The following is a 21,814-nucleotide window of genomic DNA, read 5'->3' as shown; positions in this document are numbered from 1 at the left end:
TTCTACATCAGACAGTTTCTGTTGAATCGGAATATTTGACTATTGCTGCTTAAAGTCAATAAAATGCCTGTGTGACCTCTGGCCCCTGGGCCAGCCAGTACTATTATTTGCATACACTATGGTCTAAGGCAGACAAAAGCTGATAGCAATAACAATGAAAAGCTCTCCTTGTCTTGGAAAAGGAAATACTGTAGCTAAAAGTCAAACAAGAAAAAAAAACATTATGTCAGAGCAAATCAATTAACTAGCCCCAGCAAGATTTCTGAGGCACGAGCCACTGGTGCCTCATGGCACTTTGAAGCACTTTAAGGCACTTTGGTTCACTCTCATGCATCACTGATGTAGCTAGCGCACACTGTATGGACGGATAGCTGCATTCACATGAGTATTGGTTCAGCCCACAAAATACTTCAGAGGGTGCCACGTCACATTGAGGGTCTTGTCCCCAGTGGGTGTCGCCAGCAATTCCGAAGTACTGGGCTCCCTTCCTCTGCAATAATAGTACTCCTTCAATGCCCCACGCACCTGTACTTGCTGCGCACAACTGTGAAGGAGATATATCGCCCAACTGTCTCCGAATCCTGACAAAGGTCCTGATAATCAGGACAGCAGGACAGTCCCCTCAAATCAGGACTGTGTTGGTGGTATGTGTATCTTTTATAATAAAGAACTGAGGGCCTGATTCAGACCCGGACGCTATTTGCGGCCGCTCACTCTCAAAAAGGGGCTGGATATTTAAACTGAGCGCTCGCTCTTTGCGGTGTGAGGACGCCTCTATATCTGTGCGAGCGTCGGCTAAATGCGCTCGCTATTTTTTTCAAGGCGCCCCTTTGCCATTCGCAAATCACGTCATCTCCTGTTTTTATTAGATTAATCGCTAACATCGAACGGCATCTGAACTGCTCGCAGCGCTTGAGGTAGGAATTACTTCCCGTAATCACTGCGAGCAGTTCAGGCTAAAAGACAACCAAGTGAAGTGATCGATGACGCTCCTTTGCTAATTATGCACTCCCATTAAACGCCGTTTTGACCGTTGGGCACGCCTGCATTCGCACAACCACTCCCCCGTTTTCAAGCACCTTCCCCCGTTACCACCCACAAACGGCACATTCTGTCACTTAAAATAGCAGCCCCTCTGTGTTTTACGAGCGCACGATTTCCGACCGCAATGACTGGTTTGCGCACGCGCATTGCTAACCATACGCATGCGCAGTTGTGCGACCATCGCTCAGAGCGAGCGTGCGGACGCTTACGAGCGGGTCTGAATCAGGCCCTGAGGCAGCAGTATCCACAGAACCTGGAGAAGAAAAAAAGGTGTTTCTTCTCCTTTAGGTTCTTCCTAAAAGTGATTAGCACAGCTTCCCGTGGAGTTTACCTATAAAAGAAAATTGATGAATAAATAAAAAATTTTTAGTATGTCAGGCAAATGTGCACTTGGATACTTTTTTTTTTATTGTTTTTAATATGCTACCGAGCAATTATCCGCCGGAGATTTGACTGCAGTCATACTCGGCGCTACTTTATGCGTCCTATCCCTGTAGTGTCACTCAGACGGCTGTAAACGTTATAAATACGTTCGAGTTATGAATCTGTTTATTCCACGGCTCCTCCGTTCTCGCCGCGTTCTACAGATTTATAGGACTACATCTAGTATACTGAACCTTGGTTAATTCACTCTAGGTACAGCAATTCTTTATGAGCGCAGCGGAATGTAACAACTTGTGAATAATCAGGGTTATTTTAATTTTTTTTGTTTCAAATGAACTATAAGAAAAATATATAGAAGTGAATTTCTAAATGGTTTGATTGGATATAAGGCAAAGGGGGTGTAGAAATTAAGAATATTGGGCATATTTATCGCAAACTGCATCTTAGATGCGGATGTGATGTGATAAATTCGCCCAAATTCTCAATGCGATATTTGAATATATTGCTAGGATTTAGCAAATATTGCATGCAGGAACAGAGCTTGCAAGAAAGCTCTGGGCCTGATTCAGAGCCGCTCGTAAGCGGCCGCTCGTTCGTTCTGAGTGATGTTCGCACATCTGCGCATGCGTATGGGTTGTAATGCGCATTCGCCAACCAGTCAGTGCGGTCGGAAATCGTGTGCTTGCAAAATAGCGAATGCCTGCTAATTTGAGTGACAGGATGAGGCGTTTGTGGGTGGTAACAGGGGAAGGTGCTTGAAAACGGGGAGTGGAGATCCGAACGCAGGCGTGCCAAACGGTCAAAACGGGCGTTTTAAGGGTGTGCATAATTAACAAAGCAGCGTCATCGACCACGTCACTTGGTTGTTTTTTAGTCTGAACTGCTCGCATGATTGCGGTAGGAAAATGCTATCACAAGAATAGCGAGCAGTTCATATGCCGTTCGATGTACTCGATTAATCAAATAAATAGCGGAGATGACATATGATGCGAACGGCCAGGGGGCGTTTTTTCAAAATAGCGAGCGCATGTTTTGTTCGTTCGTTCAGACATAGAGGCGTCAACAGACCGCAAAGAGCGAGCGCTTAATTTAAATATCCGGCCCCTTTTTCAGAACGACCGTCCGCAAATAGCGTCCGGCTCTGAATCAGGCCCTCTGTTCCTGCAAATCTCTTTCCTGCACTTCCAAGGATATTTTTCACAAGTATATACGCATTTCACCGCCACCGACTACCGTAACCCTTCCCCTCTGCTTGCAATTACCTTGGTGATTGGTCATCTGGTCAGCTCCTCTGTGACTTCAGTCAGCTGATCGCTGGGCCCCTGCTCTGTGGCCCATCTGATTTGTGCTGCACAGCACAGAGCAACTGACTGGGGGTCAAGGAGCAGGATCCTGACAATCAGCTGACCGGAGTCACGGAGGAGTTGACCAAATCACCGATCACTGGTTCCCGAGTGCAGGTAAGTGCTTTTTTTTTTTTACTTGAAATATTTTTGTTTTTGCTGTGATCAGCCTGTGGTTCATTTAGACACAAAAGGCTGATCACCGGCGCCAGCTCCCGGCTCTGCCTGTCAGAGCAGAGCAGGAGTCGATGAAACATTGGAAAGCCCTAATAACGCCATCTCCAGGTGGCATTATTATCTCAGGGCTCCCCCCCACGATATCTTTTTATAATTCAACTTTAGTAAATCTGAGCAGATCACATTTCCCATTACAATTATGTGATCTGCTTACTAAAATAAAATGTGATATTTAGGGCTTGGAGGAGAATTTAGTGAATTTTCCTACAATTGCCCTGTAGTACATTTTTGCTGAGACTAAAATAATGTGAAAAGGGTGTGAAAACCCGTTTTCAAAATATTTTAGTAATAATAATATTATGATAGGTCACGACCCCTATTTTCGGGTGCGCGCAAGGGTCCCTCTCACCGAAGTTCAAAAGTTGGGAGGTATGCAGTCTGCCCGTTCCAAAACACAAAGCAGCGTCTCTGCTAAAGACCTCATTTCATTTTGCAAAGCCGTGCATGGTATAAAGGCACCACGTAAGCTTCTGTGCATTGTTGTAAATACATTTTGTAGGACTTGGTGCTGGTCCGCAGTAGAGAGTGGGGATGCAGCCACAACACCAGCCTCCCCTCCTCTCCCTGTGGTTCTACATCAGTCCTACTATCCTGTCGTTTATATTGTAGGCTGATAGCAGTCACATGTCCTCTCTCCTTCCAGCAGTAAAGTGCAGGGCAGGAAACTGAATGCCATCAGTGTGAACTCTATGCTTAGCTGGTAGCCTTCAATTTCCTGTCTTAATTAAACTCCAAATGACTTTTGGAATTCAGTGAAGAATACACTGATCGGCTATTAACCTATGATTAATGATACCAATAGCAGTTCTAAAACATGTGGGAGCAGAGCAATTGGGAAAGTGAGATTTATTTGTACACTGGGCCACCAGAGACTGGCCTCTTTATATTACTCATGGCCACCAGAGACTGGCCACTTTATATTACTCATGGCCTCTAGAGACTGGCTTATTTATATTACTCATAGCCACCAGAGACTGGCCACTTTATATTACTCATGGCCACCAGAGACTGGCCACTTTATATTACTCACGGCCACCAGAGACTGGCCACTTTATATTACTCATGGCCACTAGAGACTGGCTTTTTTATATTACTCATGGCCACCAGAGACTGGCCACTTTATATTACTCATGGCCACCAGAGACTGGCCTCTTTATATTACTCATGGCCACCAGAGACTGGCCTCTTTATATTACTCATGGCCACCAGAGACTGGCCACTTTATATTACTCATGGTCAATAGAGACTGGCCTCTTTATATTACTCTTGGCCACTAGAGACTGGCCTCTTTATATTGCTCTTGGCCACCAGAGACTGGCCTCTTTATATTACTCATGGCCACCAGAGACTGGCCTCTTTATATTCCTCATGGCCACCAGAGACTGGCCTCTTTATATTACTCATGGCCACCAGGGACTGGCCACTTTATATTACTCATGGTCACTAGAGACTGGCCTCTTTATATTACTCTTGGCCACTAGAGACTGGCCTCTTTATATTGCTCTAGGCCACCAGAGACTGGCCTCTTTATATTACACTGGGCCACCTGGGACTGGCCTCTTTATATTACTCTTGGCCACTAGAGACTGGCCTCTTTATATTACTCTTGGCCACCAGAGACTGGCCTCTTTATATTACACTGGGCCACCTGGGACTGGCTTCTTTATATTACACGGGGCTACCAGAGACTGGCCTCTTTATATTACACTGGGCAACCAGAGACTGGCCACTTTATATTACTCTTGGCCATCAAAGACTGGCCTCTTTATATTACTCTTGGCCACCAGAGACTGGCCCTCTTTATATTACACTTGGCCACCAGGGACTGGCGTCTTTATATTACACTGGGCTACCAGAGACTGGCCTCTTTATATTACACTTGGCAACAGGAGAATGGCTTCTTTATATTACTCTGGGCCATCAAAGACTGGCCTCTTTATATTACACTGAGCCACCAGAGACTGGCCTCTTTATATTACACTTGGCCACCAGAGACTAGCCCCTTTAAATTTTACTTGCCATCAGAGACTGGCCTCTTTATTTTATACTTGGCCACCAGAGACTGGCCTCTATAAATTACTCTAGGCCACCAGAGACTGGCCTCTTTATATTACTCTTGGCCACTAGAGACTGGCCTCTTTATATTACTCTTGGCCACCAGAGACTGGCCTCTTTATATTACACGGGGCTACCAGAGACTGGCCTCTTTATATTACACTGGGCAACCAGAGACTGGCCACTTTATATTACTCTTGGCCATCAAAGACTGGCCTCTTTATATTACTCTTGGCCACCAGAGACTGGCCCTCTTTATATTACACTTGGCCACCAGGGACTGGCGTCTTTATATTACACTGGGCTACCAGAGACTGGCCTCTTTATATTACACTTGGCAACAGGAGAATGGCTTCTTTATATTACTCTTGGCCATCAAAGACTGGCCTCTTTATATTACACTGAGCCACCAGAGACTGGCCTCTTTATATTACACTTGGCCACCAGAGACTAGCCCCTTTAAATTTTACTTAGCCATCAGAGACTGGCCTCTTTATTTTATTCTTGGACACCAGAGACTGGCCTCTATAAATTACTCTTGGCCACCAGAGACTGGCCTCTTTATATTACTGTTGGCCACCAGGTAATTAGCTCTCGGACACTTATCCACTAGTAGTACTGTATGTGAACTTACATAATGTTGATGATATTGGGAGAAATGTATCAACCTTCTATATAAAGGGGATGAGGACCAGTGGAGAATTTGCCCAAAGCAGCCAATCAGCTCCTACCTTTCATTTTATAGAAAGTATTAGGTAAATGCTAGCTGGAAGCTGATAGAAGGTTTGATATATTTGCGCATTGTCTTTTATAAGTCATGAATCAGGCTTTCTAATGTAGCTATTATTATTACAGTGTCCCACAGCCCCAGACAGTGAGATAAACAGAATGTATTATACAGGCATATTATACAATATAAATGCTGACATGAAAGCAAAGGCTAAGGATGGCCCTTATAATGAGAGTACAATCTATTAGGAAAGGAGCACAGAGTAGGGATGGGCATCGGCCATTGATGGCTAGCAACCATTGATGGTCTTATGGCCCATGGTTTTCCCATCAATTAGGGAGCTATGATGGTATAGTTCCCCTATGCAAGGGGCATGGCATTTAGCTCTGCCCCCCTTTTCACCACCCGGCCTCTTCCCTGATTGGCTCTCTGCCCGTCATGTCATACTGGAAAGATTCCCATCAATGGTTCAATCCATATATTGGTTTCCAATTCCATCGAAGTTAAGTACCAATAGTACCATCCATAAAGACCATCGATGGCCATCCCTAGCAGGAAGTGTGAGCCTGATTCAGAGGTGGATGCATTGTTGATGTTTTCAGGGTTGAGTGATTATCAGTTGCCTGCGCATGCATAAGTGTCATTGCCATCGGCGGTAGCAGTGAGGATTTGAACTCAGTGTGACTGACAGTCAGGGAGTGGTGGCTCCAACGCAGGCCGTTTTGGGGACGTGTCACAAAATGTGATTTCCATCCTATATGCAGTAAAATTGGCTCCGGTGGCTGTAGGTTTGCTCAGATGGCCGATGATCGACCGATGTGCATCCGATGGTTGCGTCCTACACATAAGCGGCAGACTTGAGAAGTTGTCAGTGGGCGTCTCAATACAAAGCTACACGGCTGCGACAGTTGCATATTTTTCATAAGAGCGCTGCATACAGGATCACAGCGGAGAAGCCATTTGCGCCCATATCAGGCCCTTTGGTGGGGAGTGTAGGTGGGGACAGTGTGGGAGTGTACCAGTATGGGCAGTATAGGTTGGTACAGGCATTCGTATCTCAAGTCAAGCAACCAGATCACTTTGGCTTCATTATGGCCTATTGATGCAGTCAGAAGACTGACTCATAGAAATAAATATATAGTAACAGTGCTTCTGAGGAAAGGATGAAACTAGTATAACACAATTGGTTAAAATAGATATATGGATTAAAAAGTTACCATGGATATAATAAAGAGTTCTAGACTAATATAGCAAGCTTCAGTTATACCATTAACAGTTAATAACATCACCCCTGATCAATCCACTGTATAATACGATACTTGACTAGTGCAGTAAGCCCTGTTCCTATAATAACCCCCAATGAATATATTGTAGCCTTTAGAGAGGATGTCCTACATTTGATGGGTAAAATTACCGTCCGTTATGCCTAGGGTCCTGTATATTAGTGGGCGGCATCATGCATGGGAAAATAGAGGATCCCTTGAAGTCGGCAAAGCTTTACTTGTGGACACCTCCAATCTTGTAGGAAGATGACAAGTGCACTTGTAGTTCATAATAAGGATAGTCCGGAAATCTGGTTCAGGTTGTGAGCAATTCTATCAATCTCCCAGTCAATATCAGGATTCAGGGGTGCAATACACTAACGCGTTTCGCTGTGTCCCCCACAGCTTCGATTAAGAAGATTGACTCACACAGACTAATAGCTGTCATCTACGAATGGCATTTTCTGACCTGCCCAATCATTTCATAATGTATTTATCGGATGTTTTCAGACCACACATGCTCTGGTTGTAGGCCAATTGCCCAATATTAGCTGTGATGTCTCAATGAGGGCAGATGTACTAAGCTCTGGAAAGTGATAAAGTGGAGAGTGATAAATGACTTACCAATACGCTCCTAACTGACATGTTACAGGCTGTGTTTGAAAAATTACAGTTAGGAGCTGATTGGTTGCTCATTTATCACTCTCCACTTTATCATTTTCCAGAGCTTAATACATCTGCCCCTGTCTATGGCCAGCTTAAAGTAAAACATTTCCCTATCATTCTACAGTAGCTATTTTAAAACAGTTTTTGTAATATATTGTTACTTCCATCCAGACTGATGCCACCTGCCACTTCTTTAGCAGGGTATCTTAATAGTCTTATCCATGGCAAAAAGTTGACACTTCAATCAGTTAAGCTGTTGGGACATCACTGGTCCTGCCCCTATGTACTGTATGAACGCAAACAATGAATTTCTGCTAAGCAAGAGTAGAAGCTGGTCATTCACACCCTGCCTGCTCACTTTCCGAATCCCCTTCCTTCTAACATGTCAATCTGCTGCAGAATACTGAAAGAGAGCAGATATATTGAGATAAGTATAAAAACCTGTCAGTTATTTAATGTATATTATTCAGTGAAGCAATACATTTTTCTAGAATTATATGCGTTTATGCTAATTTTCCGATATCAGTGAGGTCTAATGACCTTTTGTTGCTTGTCAGGAGAGGCTTATGCAGGAGTACAGTATGACTGTGCAAATTGCAGAGTTACATGAGAGTCACAGAGTACGTAATATGTATATATATACAAGACACGGTGAGAGGACAGTCATTTATAATATCCTTTAACTCAGAAATGACTTTGTGGCTATAAAGACATAACTGCGACATGTTATCTTGATGATGTTGCTGTTTCCACATATGCCGGCACATTAGAATAATGAAAGCTCTGTTCATAATAACTGGAAAATTGGAACTGCATCTTTTGGTTTTTAAATCAAACATTATGTCTGCTGCAGCGAGAAAGCGTTATCAAAATACTCCATAAAATGAGATTTAATTTTGCTTGGCTTAAAGGCAGTGAGTTCTAGGTGATAAATGCACTGCTGTAACACAACTAGATAGCAGAACAAAATGTTTGTTTCTACAGAATGTAAAAATGTGCTTATATACATGAAGTTTATACGTGATATTATTCACCAGTATAGTTTGTTCTTATGGGTAGTTTCTGTCGCCAGGGTGCCATGGCTATAGGACCTAGTTGCTATTTAAAATGATATTTAAATTGTATGTGCGATATTTACCCCTCCTGTATATTATAGGGATATCAGAAGTCATGACGCGTTTCGTGACCATATTAAGGCATGAGGCTGCTGGCAAAGTGTTTTTATACATGTCACGTACCTCTGTTACAATAGGGAGTGCTTCATTATTCGTTACACACATTTTCCTTAATGAACACTGATGACGACACCAGAATCAGGTATTACTCTCAGGAGTTTATACATATATAAGCATCACTTGTGTATTTTATTTTATATACAGTAGCACCAACATTTTATGCAGTTATTGACAATCAGATAGTCTGAATTCCAGTGTCGAAATCCCGACAGGTTGGGATCCCGGCACCGGTATCCCGAACACCGGCATCCCGAAGGTAACTATCGGGGTGTTAGGGGGAGGTTAGGGTTAGGTTGCAGGGTTAGGTTTACACATTAGGAGATGGGTTTGGGTTAGGCACCGGGTAGGGGAGTAGTGAGGGTGGTTCCGGTGGAGCATGCGCTCTGGGCACCAAAATAGACAGAGGGCGCCATCCAGGGTTCCGGAATTCATGGAGCGTTGCACAGTGTGACGGCCGCCTGTTAGTTTTATCTCGGTTTGTTTGCTCTATATCCTAAATACGTTATGGATCTGAAATCTGTTTCTACATTTTATGCTCCCTCAAGCTGCCCAGATTGTCTCCCCTCCGGCCCCTCCCTCCTCTGTGATCATTCTGTCACCTCCTCTTTCCTGTCAGATTGATTATATTCACTTCTCATCTCTTTAATTTCCTCCCCTATCTACCATGTGATCGGCTCTTTGCCCTTGTCCACTCCTTTCTTATTGGCTTCTGTCACCACCCGTCTATGATCAACTCTTTGCCCCTCCCCTCTCCTTTCTTATTGGTTTCTGTCAATACCCATCTCCTCTCCTTTTCTTATTGGCCTCTGTCACCTCCCCTCTCTGATGGGCACTTTCCTCTCCCCTTTCCTCTTTAATTTGATCCCCTCCCTACTTCTCTCCTCATTCTGTGCTTCAATGGACTTAAAGGTGACACATCTGAGGTAAAATCCTAAACTTTAGGAAAAAAGTCACTGATTTGCTATATAAAGTAATGGAGGTATTCCCAGGCATGACCACAAAGTGTTATTTGAAAGGTCTTTAAAAAAAATATTAGAGACCTGAAATAATAATAATAATGGTGATATACAGAACATGATTAGTTTACTCACATTAATATAGGTGCAATGTATATTTGCGAAGTAAGGGCCTAATTCAGACCCGCTCGCGAGCGCAGGACGCTCGCAAGCGGGTCGACGGTGCCCTAATGCGCATGACGGAGGGAGCTCCGTCGTGCGCATGCGCGAGACCCGGCGAGCGTCGGGGTAGCCGTCGCTCGGGGTCTCGCACCAAAGGGGGCGTGCTGTCGATGGTGACTGACAGCACGCCCCCTTTGGTGGGCATGCTGGGGGCGTGGCTTCCAGACGGAGGCGTTCCCATGGGAACGCCTACCGTCTGGGTCCAGCCCCACTGACATCAGTAGTGATGTCAGTGGGAGTGATTTTGACTCTGAGCCAAAATCACTCCAGGGCTTGCGGCAGCGAGACCCTACCGCAGGGTCTCGTCGCAAGCCCGATGGTCTTGACCATCGCGACCATCATCATGGACGCTCGCATAAGCTGTGGGTGGTAATAACCCACAGTTATGCGAGCGTCCAAGAGTCCGCTCCAAGTTTATGTAGGAGGGCCCTGATTCAGAGCGAGCGCTCTGGTCAGAGCGTCCGGCTCTGAATCAGGCCCTAAGAGCATAGCTGAGAATGGAGCTTCCCATAGGTGTCCCCACTCCAGTGACAGCTGCCTGGGGCAGTAATTGCAGTAATAAGCTGTGCACCCTGTGGAATCTCACTCTAGCACATGTATTCTGTCAGTTTAAGTTAAATGATCAGAATATATAATACAATCTCCTCAATTGACTAATAACAATGATTCAAAGGAGATAAACGTCAGATCCTAGGTGCTATATATAAATAAAGCAGTGTCACAGCAGCTACCCCTTAATGTCAGATAGTGCATCACCGAAGCATCCTATTCCCCCAATGGGACCTCAATTCTCAGCATGATGCTGTTTTTCTCTTCAGTTCAGTATTCCCCCGCAGGCAGGCCATACCCCACTTGCACAGTTCAGTTCAGGGAGGGGCGCTACGACATGCACTTTCTCCAGGCACCATGGTTCCATGCTACTCCTCTGGCACCGGGTAGGGAGTGTTAGGATTAAGGTTCAGGGAGGGGGAGGTTAGGTTTAGACATCGGGGAGGTGTTACGTTTAGGGTTCGCGGAGGGAGAGGTTAGGTTTAGGCACTAGGGGGGGAGGTCAGGGTTAGGCACTGGGGAGGGAGGGTTAGGGTAGAGGTTAAGAAAACACTTACCTGTCTTGCCTATGGGTGTCGGGATTCTGGCTGTCAGGTTGCCGCTGTCGGTATTGTGAACCGCGCCATCCCGACAGCCGGGATTTCATACCCAACCCGTTTTAATCATATCACTCCCAGATGAATTTCCAATCTTTTTATCTTATTTTCCCTAACACAGACATAAACACACATGCTCACTCAGGATCATTAATCATAAGTCGACCAGCCTACACCAGGCTTGCCTACCCTCCCGATTTGGTCGGGAGCCTTCCGAATATCGGGTGCCGCTCCCGACCCCCCGGAAAGGCAGGCAAGCCTCCCGGCTGCCGCCTACCCCCCCAGACTACTAGTAAAAACCCCCATTGCCGGGGGGCCCGATGACGCGTTTCGTGCTGAATCGCGTCATCGTGGCTCCGCCCTTGCTTCATAATGCCTTTTTTCCCCCAAAACGGCATCATAGCCCGGCCACGCCCCCTACAGAATGCAGGCATTCAGCTCCCTCCCGGAAGGAAGGAGCTGAATGTCGGCAAGTATGACCTACACATACTCACTCGTCTTTGCTGCAGTCTAGTCAAACAGACCCTCTAGGCGCACCTGGTCCCGTGGGGCACAGATAGTATCGGGCATCTTTTTTGCAGAAAATGCGTCTAAGCAGCAATGCAATGCGATCAAGACGCACCAGGAGACTGCTGATTATTTTAATATGTGACATTTGCATATCTGTGTGCAGCGGCCATGGCTTTTTTCCACGCCAAGTTCAGTTTACATTCTCATTCGCACACAGATATACTTGTGTCACATATCACATTGATCAGCACAGTCTCTTGGTGTCTCCTATCGCATTGCATTGCAACTTAGATGCATTTTTGGTAAAAAAAAGATGGCAGGCACTGGCAGAGTTGCACAGGAGCTGACGGCTCACTCACGCCTGGCAAATCACACTGCATGGCGTATTAAGGCTACATGAGCAGGGACACATCTGTACCTGTATGCAGAGGCACCGAGAGGGGGGGGAGCGGGTACAATTTACCCAGGTCCGGGCTTCCAAAGGGGCCCAATTGGGGCCCGGATCCGGCACCGCTGCCCCTTCCTCCGTCCCTCGCAGCAGCCGATGCAGTGGGAGATTGCTCGCAGCTGCTAAGCAGCATCCGCAAGCAATCTCCTATGCCTGAGGGGGGAGCGATCACACTGATCGCGCCCCCCCTGGCTTCGTGCCAGGCTGAGGGGCTCACAGCGCCCCCTCCCCAGCGTGCAGTATGTTTTTTTGTGGGGGGGGGTTGTTCAAGGGGGCGTGGCTTTGCCTCCCACGATTAGGCCATGCCCCCTCTTTACCTGGGCCCAGCGGTGCTCTCTATGCCCCTGCCTATATGTCTTTGCAATACAGCCCAAGTTTACATTTTTGGCCCCTCTAGGCCACCATTTCAATGCTCCTTCCTGCCTCCAACTAGGGTTGTCCATTGACCGGTTAACCATAGATGGCTAATGGTTTTTTATACCATCACGGAAAACTATAGATGGTTAAACCATGGATGACTGGCGCAAATAAATTGAGATGCGGCCACGCATGAGCAATACAGCAAAGCGATGGACATTTTAACATCATACCTCCCCCATCGATGCCACAATAATCGGCCATTAGGAGGAAACCATTACTAGTTGCTTACCATTGATGGTTGCTGGCTATCCCTACCTAAAACCTTCATTGCAGCACTCCACTGACCAACCTCAACTGTCTCACTTTCAGGGTCCAAAAATCAGGACAGTCCAATCAAGATCAGGACTATTAAAAGCATAAATGACAAATAGACAGGTCTGTCTGCACAGCCACAGTTATGGACCTAGCTCCGCCAAATTTGGCATGGTGATGTATTTTGACCACGATTAGGTTTCTGCCTAGGTTTGAAATTCGTCAGGGCCACACACTGTCATACAATCTCTAAAAATAGGGACACTCTTAAATTACACAGACAGCCTGCCAAAAACCTGTGAGAATGCAACAAAAGTATAATTTTAACTTCAAGCAAACTTGATGACTCATGCAAGTTCATATTATATCCAGAGCCTCTGTGTTTGTTTGCAAGGGTGTAAATAGAACACAGTACACAGTAATGCCCCTAACACATTATACCACATTATACCCTTTACAGACTATGCAACATAGAAGTAGTGCCAAGGGGCGTTGGAATGATTTAATGTTGGGGAGAGCAACATACAATAGTTCTGGCATCCACCCCCCCCCTCCTCCCCTCCCTAGCACATCCCTCCTCTCTCCCTCTCCCAACCCCTCCACCCTCCTCCCTCCCTGTTTCTCACCTGAGCCGTGGCCACCGCTCAGGTGAGAAGCAGGGAGCCGCTCCTTTCTAATGTTTGGGGGGAGAGCGAGCCCCACCTGTGTTCCGATGCCCATGGTAGTGCCCCATGTAACACATTACTCCACATAATAGTAGTGTCCTTACACATTATGCTCCCCCCCCAGCAACTTACCTTCCCATCTCCCTCCAGCAGCCTCTCGTTTCTCCCTGTATGCCACCAGCAGCCAGCAGCAGTAACGTAACTAGGATCTTTGGAGCCCAGGGCAAGTTGAAGAACGGTGCCCCCCCCCACACACACACAGAAAAATTATATTTGCCACATCACACCATCGCCTCCCCCCCTGCGTCGGCTCTCAGCCGCACCATCGCCTCCCCCCCTGCCTTGTACCTCACAGATACACACACAAACTGACGCACACACTGACACAGATACACACACTAACAGATACACACACACTGACACATACACACACACACTGACACATATACACACTGCAAATGATGGGTTAGAACTGCGCTCTGCTGTATGGGCAGATGGGATGTGAGATGTATTGTTTGTGTCGGGGTGCTGCACCTTCCTAAAAGCAGGAGTACCGGGTCCTGTGTAACGATATAATGGGGTAGAGGGTGCGGAGGGTGCGCTCGCCCTATGGGTGTAATGCTGGAGTAATAGTGTGTTGTGGTCTTTTGTGTTCGATGTTGTTTGTGGAGTGATGGGGTGTAGGGAGGGAAGGGGGTCTAATGGACTGGAGGTGGTGGGTGAGGAAATGAAGACAGAGGCAGAAATGGGGGCCAAAGGGTTTATTGGTTATTATTAGTACTGTTTTTTTCCAATAAACCCTTTGGCCCCCATTTCTGCCTCTGTCTTCATTTCCTCACCCCTCTACCCCACATATACACACTGACACAGATACACACACACTGACACATACACACACACACTGACACAGATACACACACTGACACAGGTACACACACACACACTGACACACATCAATTCTTTTTAAAAGTCACTCCCCCCCAGCGGCAGTCCAAAACCCCCTCCCTCCCGCGGCAGTCCACCCCCCCTCCTTGCCCCTCCCCCCCCCCATGCAAAAAACCTATTAGTCACCTGGCTGCTCCAGAGCAGAGAGAGCGCCGGGGGAAGAAGAGTGAGTCTGTCATCCGTCAGCTCTCAGGATGGAATGACACTGACTGCCTGGGAAGGGCTGCGTACTTCTGCTGCAGCTCCCCTTTTAGGCAGCACCAGCAGGCACTGTTGCAAGTGCCTACTGGTAAGTGACAAGTCTTCTTTGGTCCAGGCGCAATGGTGGCGGGGGGGCAGGCGGTGCGGGTAGGATGCCCTGGCCGGTGGCGCAACCCTCTGCTGGCCCTGCCACGGAACCCAGGCCCTGTGCCCTGCTCAATCCTCCCTACGCCAATGGCCAGCTGGTGTGGATTTGGGGCTGGGCCACCTGCTATTTACAGCTGGTGCTCCGGCAGGCAATGGCAGACATGGACAGACAGCGCCGGCACAATCTGAATCTGGCACCGGTCACGAGCCAAACGTAGCTCACGAACCAGCAGCCAATCAGGAGCTGCCACTGCTGATTGACTGCCGGTCTGCGACTTCTGGCGCTGTCTCTCCATGACTGCCTGCCAGTGCGCCAGCTGTAATCAGCTGGCGGGTCAGCATCAAATAAACATGGTTATCACCAGAGCCCCCCTCGACATCCCTAACTGGATTAGCGCACCTTGTGTTCATGATTGGGTGCAGGGGGTGTGGCGGGCCACAGAGGCAGCTCGGGCACCATAGCAGCCGCACCCCTTGCGCACACAGTACTTACGCCACTGTTTGCATTCATGCTAGCAAACAGTGGAGTCCGTTTTAGGATCAATGGAATGGGGTCATAGACGAAGACAATGCGGCAGGTGTACTTCAGGGTCCGGTCTTCAACCCGGGCAATGCCTGGAATCCCAGCTAGTTATTAATAATAATGTTCTCAGAAAAGCAGCAACTCAATACTAGAAACAAAACTATTTTTTAGCCAAAAAGCTCTGAGGATCCAGATAACATAGTTCTACCTGTCATATATTGATTTTATGGGGCTCATTTTCCTGAGTCGATGTCAGTATGGAGTATGCCATATAACCCAGGCATCAGTAATGAGGTATAAAGAACTGAATGCAGCATTAATGATTTGCACGGATTGTAGAGCAGATAGCGAGAACATCTCTAAGTATCTCTTTCTTGCGGTGGGATCTAAAATGAAAGAGGTGTATAGTATTAAAAATAATGTATTAAAACTGTAAAACGAAGTGCAAAAGGCAGCAAGTATATGAGGTATAGCATTTTAATATTCTTATGAGGCTCGAGAGAGAGGTAACGATATGTCTGGGTTAATAGAGACAAATGTCTTGCAATAAGAGAAAATATAAAACGTATGTTTGAACTGTACCTTGATCTGTCTTCTCTGAGAGGTAATGCAAAGTTTACATTGCACATGCCGCTCTCAGTTACAGGCAGAGACAGAGGGCCTGATTCAGAGCTGGGCGCTATTTGCGCTCGCTCGTCCAGAAAAAGGGGCTGGCTATTTAAATTGACCGTTCGCTCTTTGCGGTCTGTTGACGCCTCTGTGTCTGAACGAGCGAACAAAACATGCGGACGTTTTTTTGTAAAAAATGCCCCCAGGCCACTCGCATCCTACGTCATCTCCGCTATTTATTTGATTAATCGAGTACATCGAAAGGCAAATGAATTGCTCGCAGTGCTTGTGGTTGGATTTTCCTACCGCAATCATGCGAGCAGTTCAGGCTAAGAAACAACCAAGTGACGTGGTCGATGACGCTGCTTTGTTAATTATGCACACCCTTAAAACGCCCGTTTTGACCTTTTGGCACGCCTGCGTTCGGATCACCACTCCCCGTTTTCAAGTACCTTCCCCTGTTACCACCCACAAACGCCTCATTCTGTCACTCAAATTAGCAGGCACTCGCTATTTTGCGAGCACATGAATTTCGACAGCACTGACTGGTTCGCGCATGTGTATTACGAGCCGTACGCAAGCGCAGTTGTGCGAACATCGCTCGGAGCGAACGAGCGGCCGCTTACAAGCGGCTCTGAACCAGGCCCTGAGAGAGAAAGATCAAATATATGAGATAGCAGCGCTAAGGAAATCAGCTTTTAGGTCGTGCACCAATATATTGATAATCTTTCATTTGAGATATTTCTAAGTATTTAATATAAATAACAGTTAAAAATCAATACATGTACATATAAATATGAAAGGTGAGTAGTACACCAATGTAACAACTACTGTATCAAAACCTCACATGATACAAATGAATGGTAACAAATCAAGGTGAAACAATCATTCAAGCTTGTTCCTATATATGACACTGGACCCAATTGAAAGAAATAATTGAATGCTGGGACTCTTAATAGCGTGGGGACATGATCCGCAAAGTGGAGTTCATGAAAAACACAGCTGGAGGATAATGGACCTCTTTCAGAGTTGGTCGAAGCGGCCGCACGGTCGTACACCACCGATGTTCGCTATACTGCGCATGCGTAAAGTTCGCAATGCGCGTGCGCAAACTAGCCGCTATGATCAGAAATTTCTCTCTCCTTGAACACAGCCAGGTCGGTAGTTTGAGTGACAGATGGAGACGTTTGTGGGTGGTAACAGGGGAAGGTGCTTGAAAACGGGGAAGTGGAGATCCGAACGCAGGCATGCCTCATTATGCGAACAGCGTTTTATGGGAGTGCATACGGATTATGGGAGTGCATAATTTACAAAGTAGCGTCATGGCACATGTGACATGGGAGGTTTTTACACTGACATGATCATAGAGCTTAAGAGAGGGTATGGTAAACCTTAAGCTCTACGACCAGTGCCGATGGTTCCCGATGGTCTCTATTAATCCTTATATGCCCGGAGATGACGTGCAAAGCGTACGAGAAGGGGGCGTATTTTTTTGGCTTCCGACCGCTTCCTCCCCTTGGTCGGCCAACTACCGATCCGAACTTAGGGACGCAACTTGCGAGGGAATCGTTTGAATATCTGGCCCCTTTTTCCGTACGACCGTGCGGCCGCTTCGACCGACTCTGAATGAGGTCCAATGTCTCAAATAGATAGGTGTACGGTGCAATATCCAATAAGTTTGTAAGTCCTCACCATAAAATGCGATGACATGGTAGCAGAGCCTCATCCACTAGTCTGGAAATAGTTCCAATAGCGTAGATAGTCCCAAGCAAGGAGTTGTAATAAAAACTGTTCCGATGCTGGTCCAAGCCATAGTAACAATAAAGAGTTCTTGGGGTGTAGAGGGGTGGTCACCTGATGCGTTTCGCTGCTATCCTGTGCAGCTTTATCAAAGGACTTTGATAAAGCTGCACAGGATAGCAGCGAAACGCGTCAGTCGTCCAACCCTCTACAGCCCATCGCTTGGGCTGTAGAGGGTTGGACCAGCACCGGAACTGTTTTTATTACATCTCCTTGCTTGTTTTTAAATGGGGCCCTAAAAAGATTGTATAATCGTTACGTCCACCAACAGCACGTTGGTGGACGTAAGGATTAAACAATCTTATTAGGGCCCCATTTAAAAACGATCCTTATTACCAGCGCCATATTTTGCAAACATTGGAAGGTGAATGTAGCTGACGTGCTTCTCAGAGCAGGGTTGGTACGGGATGCCAGCATTTGGGATCCCAGCGGTCAGAATCCCGATGCCGGCATCCCGACTAGGGGCCTAATTCACTGCCGTACACAACAGCGATTATACACGCAATTGGTCGATTGTTGCGTTCTGCGCATACATCGCAGTGTGCGTGCACGCAAACGAGCCACTGCAAACGGGACTGCGATCGCAGAGGCTACACAGACCCATCGTAGAGTGATTGACAGAAAGTGCCGTTTGTGGGTGTTGATGTGGGGGGGGGGGGTTGGGCAAATGCAGGCGTGCCAGTGCGTTTCAACGCCGTTGCAGGGGCGTGCATAAATTATCCACAGCGATGGACTACGCCGTCTGAGGCCTCATAGCATGCGTGGTTGTTAGCAATTTTTGAGCAAGGTCAGGGCTTGTGCAAGTGTGCGTGAGGCTGCGATGGTACTTGATGTTACCGATGGTTTTGCAGTCTTGCTAAACATTACGGATGTATGGTAAGTAAAGTGGGCGTCCTTGTGTAGTGCTGCGAGGGCATTGCGATCGCAATGTATTAGCATACTATCGCAGTTGAACTGCATGCGTAATCGCTATTGCATGCATACGCAGTTCAGTATGATAGTGAATCTGGCCCTAGGTTAGCATCCCGACAGCTCTAAGTAAGTATACCTTACCTAACCCTACACCTAACCATAACCCTCCCCCCTTAGTACCTAATCCTAACCTCTAACCCTCCCCCCAACTTACTTTCGGGATACCGGCAGTCAGGATGCCGGCTCCGGTATTCGGTTATGTGTCGGGATACCGGCGTTGGCATTCTGACTACCGGAATCCCCGCTGTTGGTATATGGAATGTATCCCGTCAGAGAAGTAATCAATAAGTAACTGGGAGACCTGCTGTTTCTATACTCACTGTACTATGAATGTAACAAGCAGTAATAACGACCTTTCTGGCCTTCATTAAATGGATACAGGACAGAGTGTCGGGAAGTGGGAGCTGCTAGGTCAGTATTGGTAACTAGAGTTGTACCCGGACCCCCATGTTTTGGATTTGGGGTTGGTTCTAGAACCATGTTTGTGATTTGGTTGTAGCGAAACGTCCCTGATGTATTTTGGTTTTCATTAAAAATGGTCAAAAACAGGTAAAGTTGTAAACTTGCTGAGCTGCTTTCTTCCTAAGTTAATACTTATACCAGAGGTTCCCAAACTCCGCCATTACAATCCAGGTTTTAAGGATATCCATGCTTGAGCACAGGTGAATTAATTAACACCTCAGTCAATTATATTTCATCTGGGCTCAAGTATGCATATCCTTAAAACCTGGACTACTGTATAATGACAGATTTTGGGAACCTCTGACTTATACAATTAACATTTGTTTACAGTTGTTGACGGTCGATTTTGTAATGATCGCCACTGGGTCACACAACTGTGAATATTTTTACCCATATCGGCCAAAGGCTGGCTAACATTAATGGCAGAGCTGTGACACAAACACATGGAACAGCAGTGGCAGGTGGGATGGTCGTTATAGAAAATAATATACACCATGGCCAGGGCCAGATAAACAATGGGGCGGATGGGACTACAGCCCCAGGCTTCTGCACAAACATAGGCCCATCATCGTGACAGCATAATGATGGCCTGCCAACCAACTGGCTGCAGTATCTGTCATAAATCATAACTATTAACATTGTTTTTATATTTTTCTTGCAAAATGACACAAATTTTCTTTTTTTATACATTCAGGGAGAGATTGGGGCTGATAGTGTAGGTGGTATACACGCCCACATGCCACTGGCCACACCCACACATCACTGGCCACACCCACACTTGGCAGCAACCTCCCCTCCTCCCCCCAATAAAAGTATACTGTGCATGTTCTTTACAATATACAATGAGTAGGGGGGCTTAAGGACAATTACATCTTGCAGTTATTTTACATTATGGGCTGCTTTAACTATCTTGGGCCCTCATTCAGAGCCGTACGCTCTGATCAGAACGCACGCTCTGAATGAGGGCCGCCCTCCATAAAAATGGAGCGTCCTCCTGGACGCTCGTATAGCTGTGGGTCACCACCCACAGCCTATACGAGCGTGCAGTTTGATGGCCGCGATGGTCATGACCATCGCGACCATCGAAACTGCGAGCCGGAGCCTGCGGTTGAGGTTTTCAACCGCAAGCCCCAGAGTGATTTTGGCTCTATCAGAGCCAAAATCACTCCCACTGACATCACTAGTGATGTCAGTGGGCCGGCTTCTGATGGGAGGCGTTCCCGTGGGAACGCCCCCGTCAGGGAGGCACGCCCCTGGCACGCCCACCAAAGGGGGCGTGCTGTCAATCAACATCGACAGCACGCCCCCTTTGATCAGACACAACGAGCGAAGGACTTTCCTTCGCTCGTCGCGTCTGGCGCATGCGCACGACGGAGCTCCCTCCGTCGTGCGCATGCTCAGTGCAGAACATCGACCCACTTGCGAGCGGACAGCCGCTCGCGAGTGGGTCTGAATCAGGGCCTTGGTGTCTTCTTTTCTGAAAATGATCATTTATAACAGCTGCTGCTATCCCTCTCCATGTAATGCATGTTGTATAACATTGAGGATGAAATATGACAATTTCCTCAAACCACTTAACTGCAGGCTCATATTCTCTGTTCTAAAAAGACCATTTGAACTTCTGCTTTAATTTAAGGGCTGTTCCAGGCAAATTTGTTTGCACCTTTTTATTTTTTAAAGTGATAACTGTGATGCTGACACCCCTCAGCATGTCAGACATACTGATGTATAATCTATTGTAAATGACGTCAAAAATTAGCTTTCTCAGATCATTTCATTTGTGGGATTTTCCTGGGCAGATTGTTGGGGTGTAGATCCCATTTATTTTTCACACTAACATTCTTACTTTGCTGTCCCTCTGTCTGCATGTCAGAAATATTGCTGTATAACTTAAAGTAAATGAGAGTCACCTATCGGCTTTATTAACCCATTTCATTTCTTGGGATCAGGAAGCCCTGTTGGGGTATCTGTAATTTTTTTTATCATTTACTTATTTTTTTATTTTTTTTTTCTAATGGAGCACTATGGTGAAGGTAGTATAGTAATACTGGATTTTTTAAAATAACCCCAAACTTAAATGGCTCTTCTATCTGGTGACGGGACATTCATCCTCCTTTTAGTATGATTTGTGCATTATACGCAGCTGGAAAAAAAAATTGCAATATCTCTAACTATGGGTAACAAGACCCATTCCTCTCTATGGCAGAAGTTGCAGCGTCAAATAATCCCGATTGTATTGTCACAGCTTCAAAAAGGGGTAGAGGGGTATCCAGCTGTCCTTCAGAATCCATTGATAGAAAGGTAATCTGCAGTAGCATTGCGCTGTAGTTTTCCAAACGCTCCTTCCTCCTTTCAGTCGCTCTCAGTGGAAGTTAGACACAGGGCCTGGTACAGCAAGGATCGCAGTTGCTAATACGCACGCAATCGGTCGATTAATTCCCTCTGCGCGCGTATATGCATCGCAGTGCGCATGTGCGAACTAGCATTTACGATTCGAACTGCGATTACAGAGGATACGCACAGGGGCATCTTAAGAGAGGAGGGGGCTGCGTGCACTCCCAGTGTGGGGCCCCCTCCTCTC

The 21,814-nt window shown here is 46.7% G+C and overlaps 1 protein-coding gene across 1 annotated transcript in view; it reads left to right on the top strand.

The window, feature by feature from the left end:
* The window catches only part of ALK (ALK receptor tyrosine kinase), a 1,123,220-nt gene that overhangs the window by 295,082 nt on the left and 806,324 nt on the right, over positions 1–21,814 (top strand). The gene's annotated exons all lie outside the window — the stretch shown is intronic.

Source organism: Taudactylus pleione, unplaced genomic scaffold (genome assembly GCF_031769625.1).
Source record: "Taudactylus pleione unplaced genomic scaffold, aTauple2 ptg000079l, whole genome shotgun sequence".
Lineage (NCBI taxonomy): Eukaryota > Metazoa > Chordata > Amphibia > Anura > Myobatrachidae > Taudactylus > Taudactylus pleione.
This window is presented reverse-complemented; position numbering and strand designations above follow the sequence as displayed.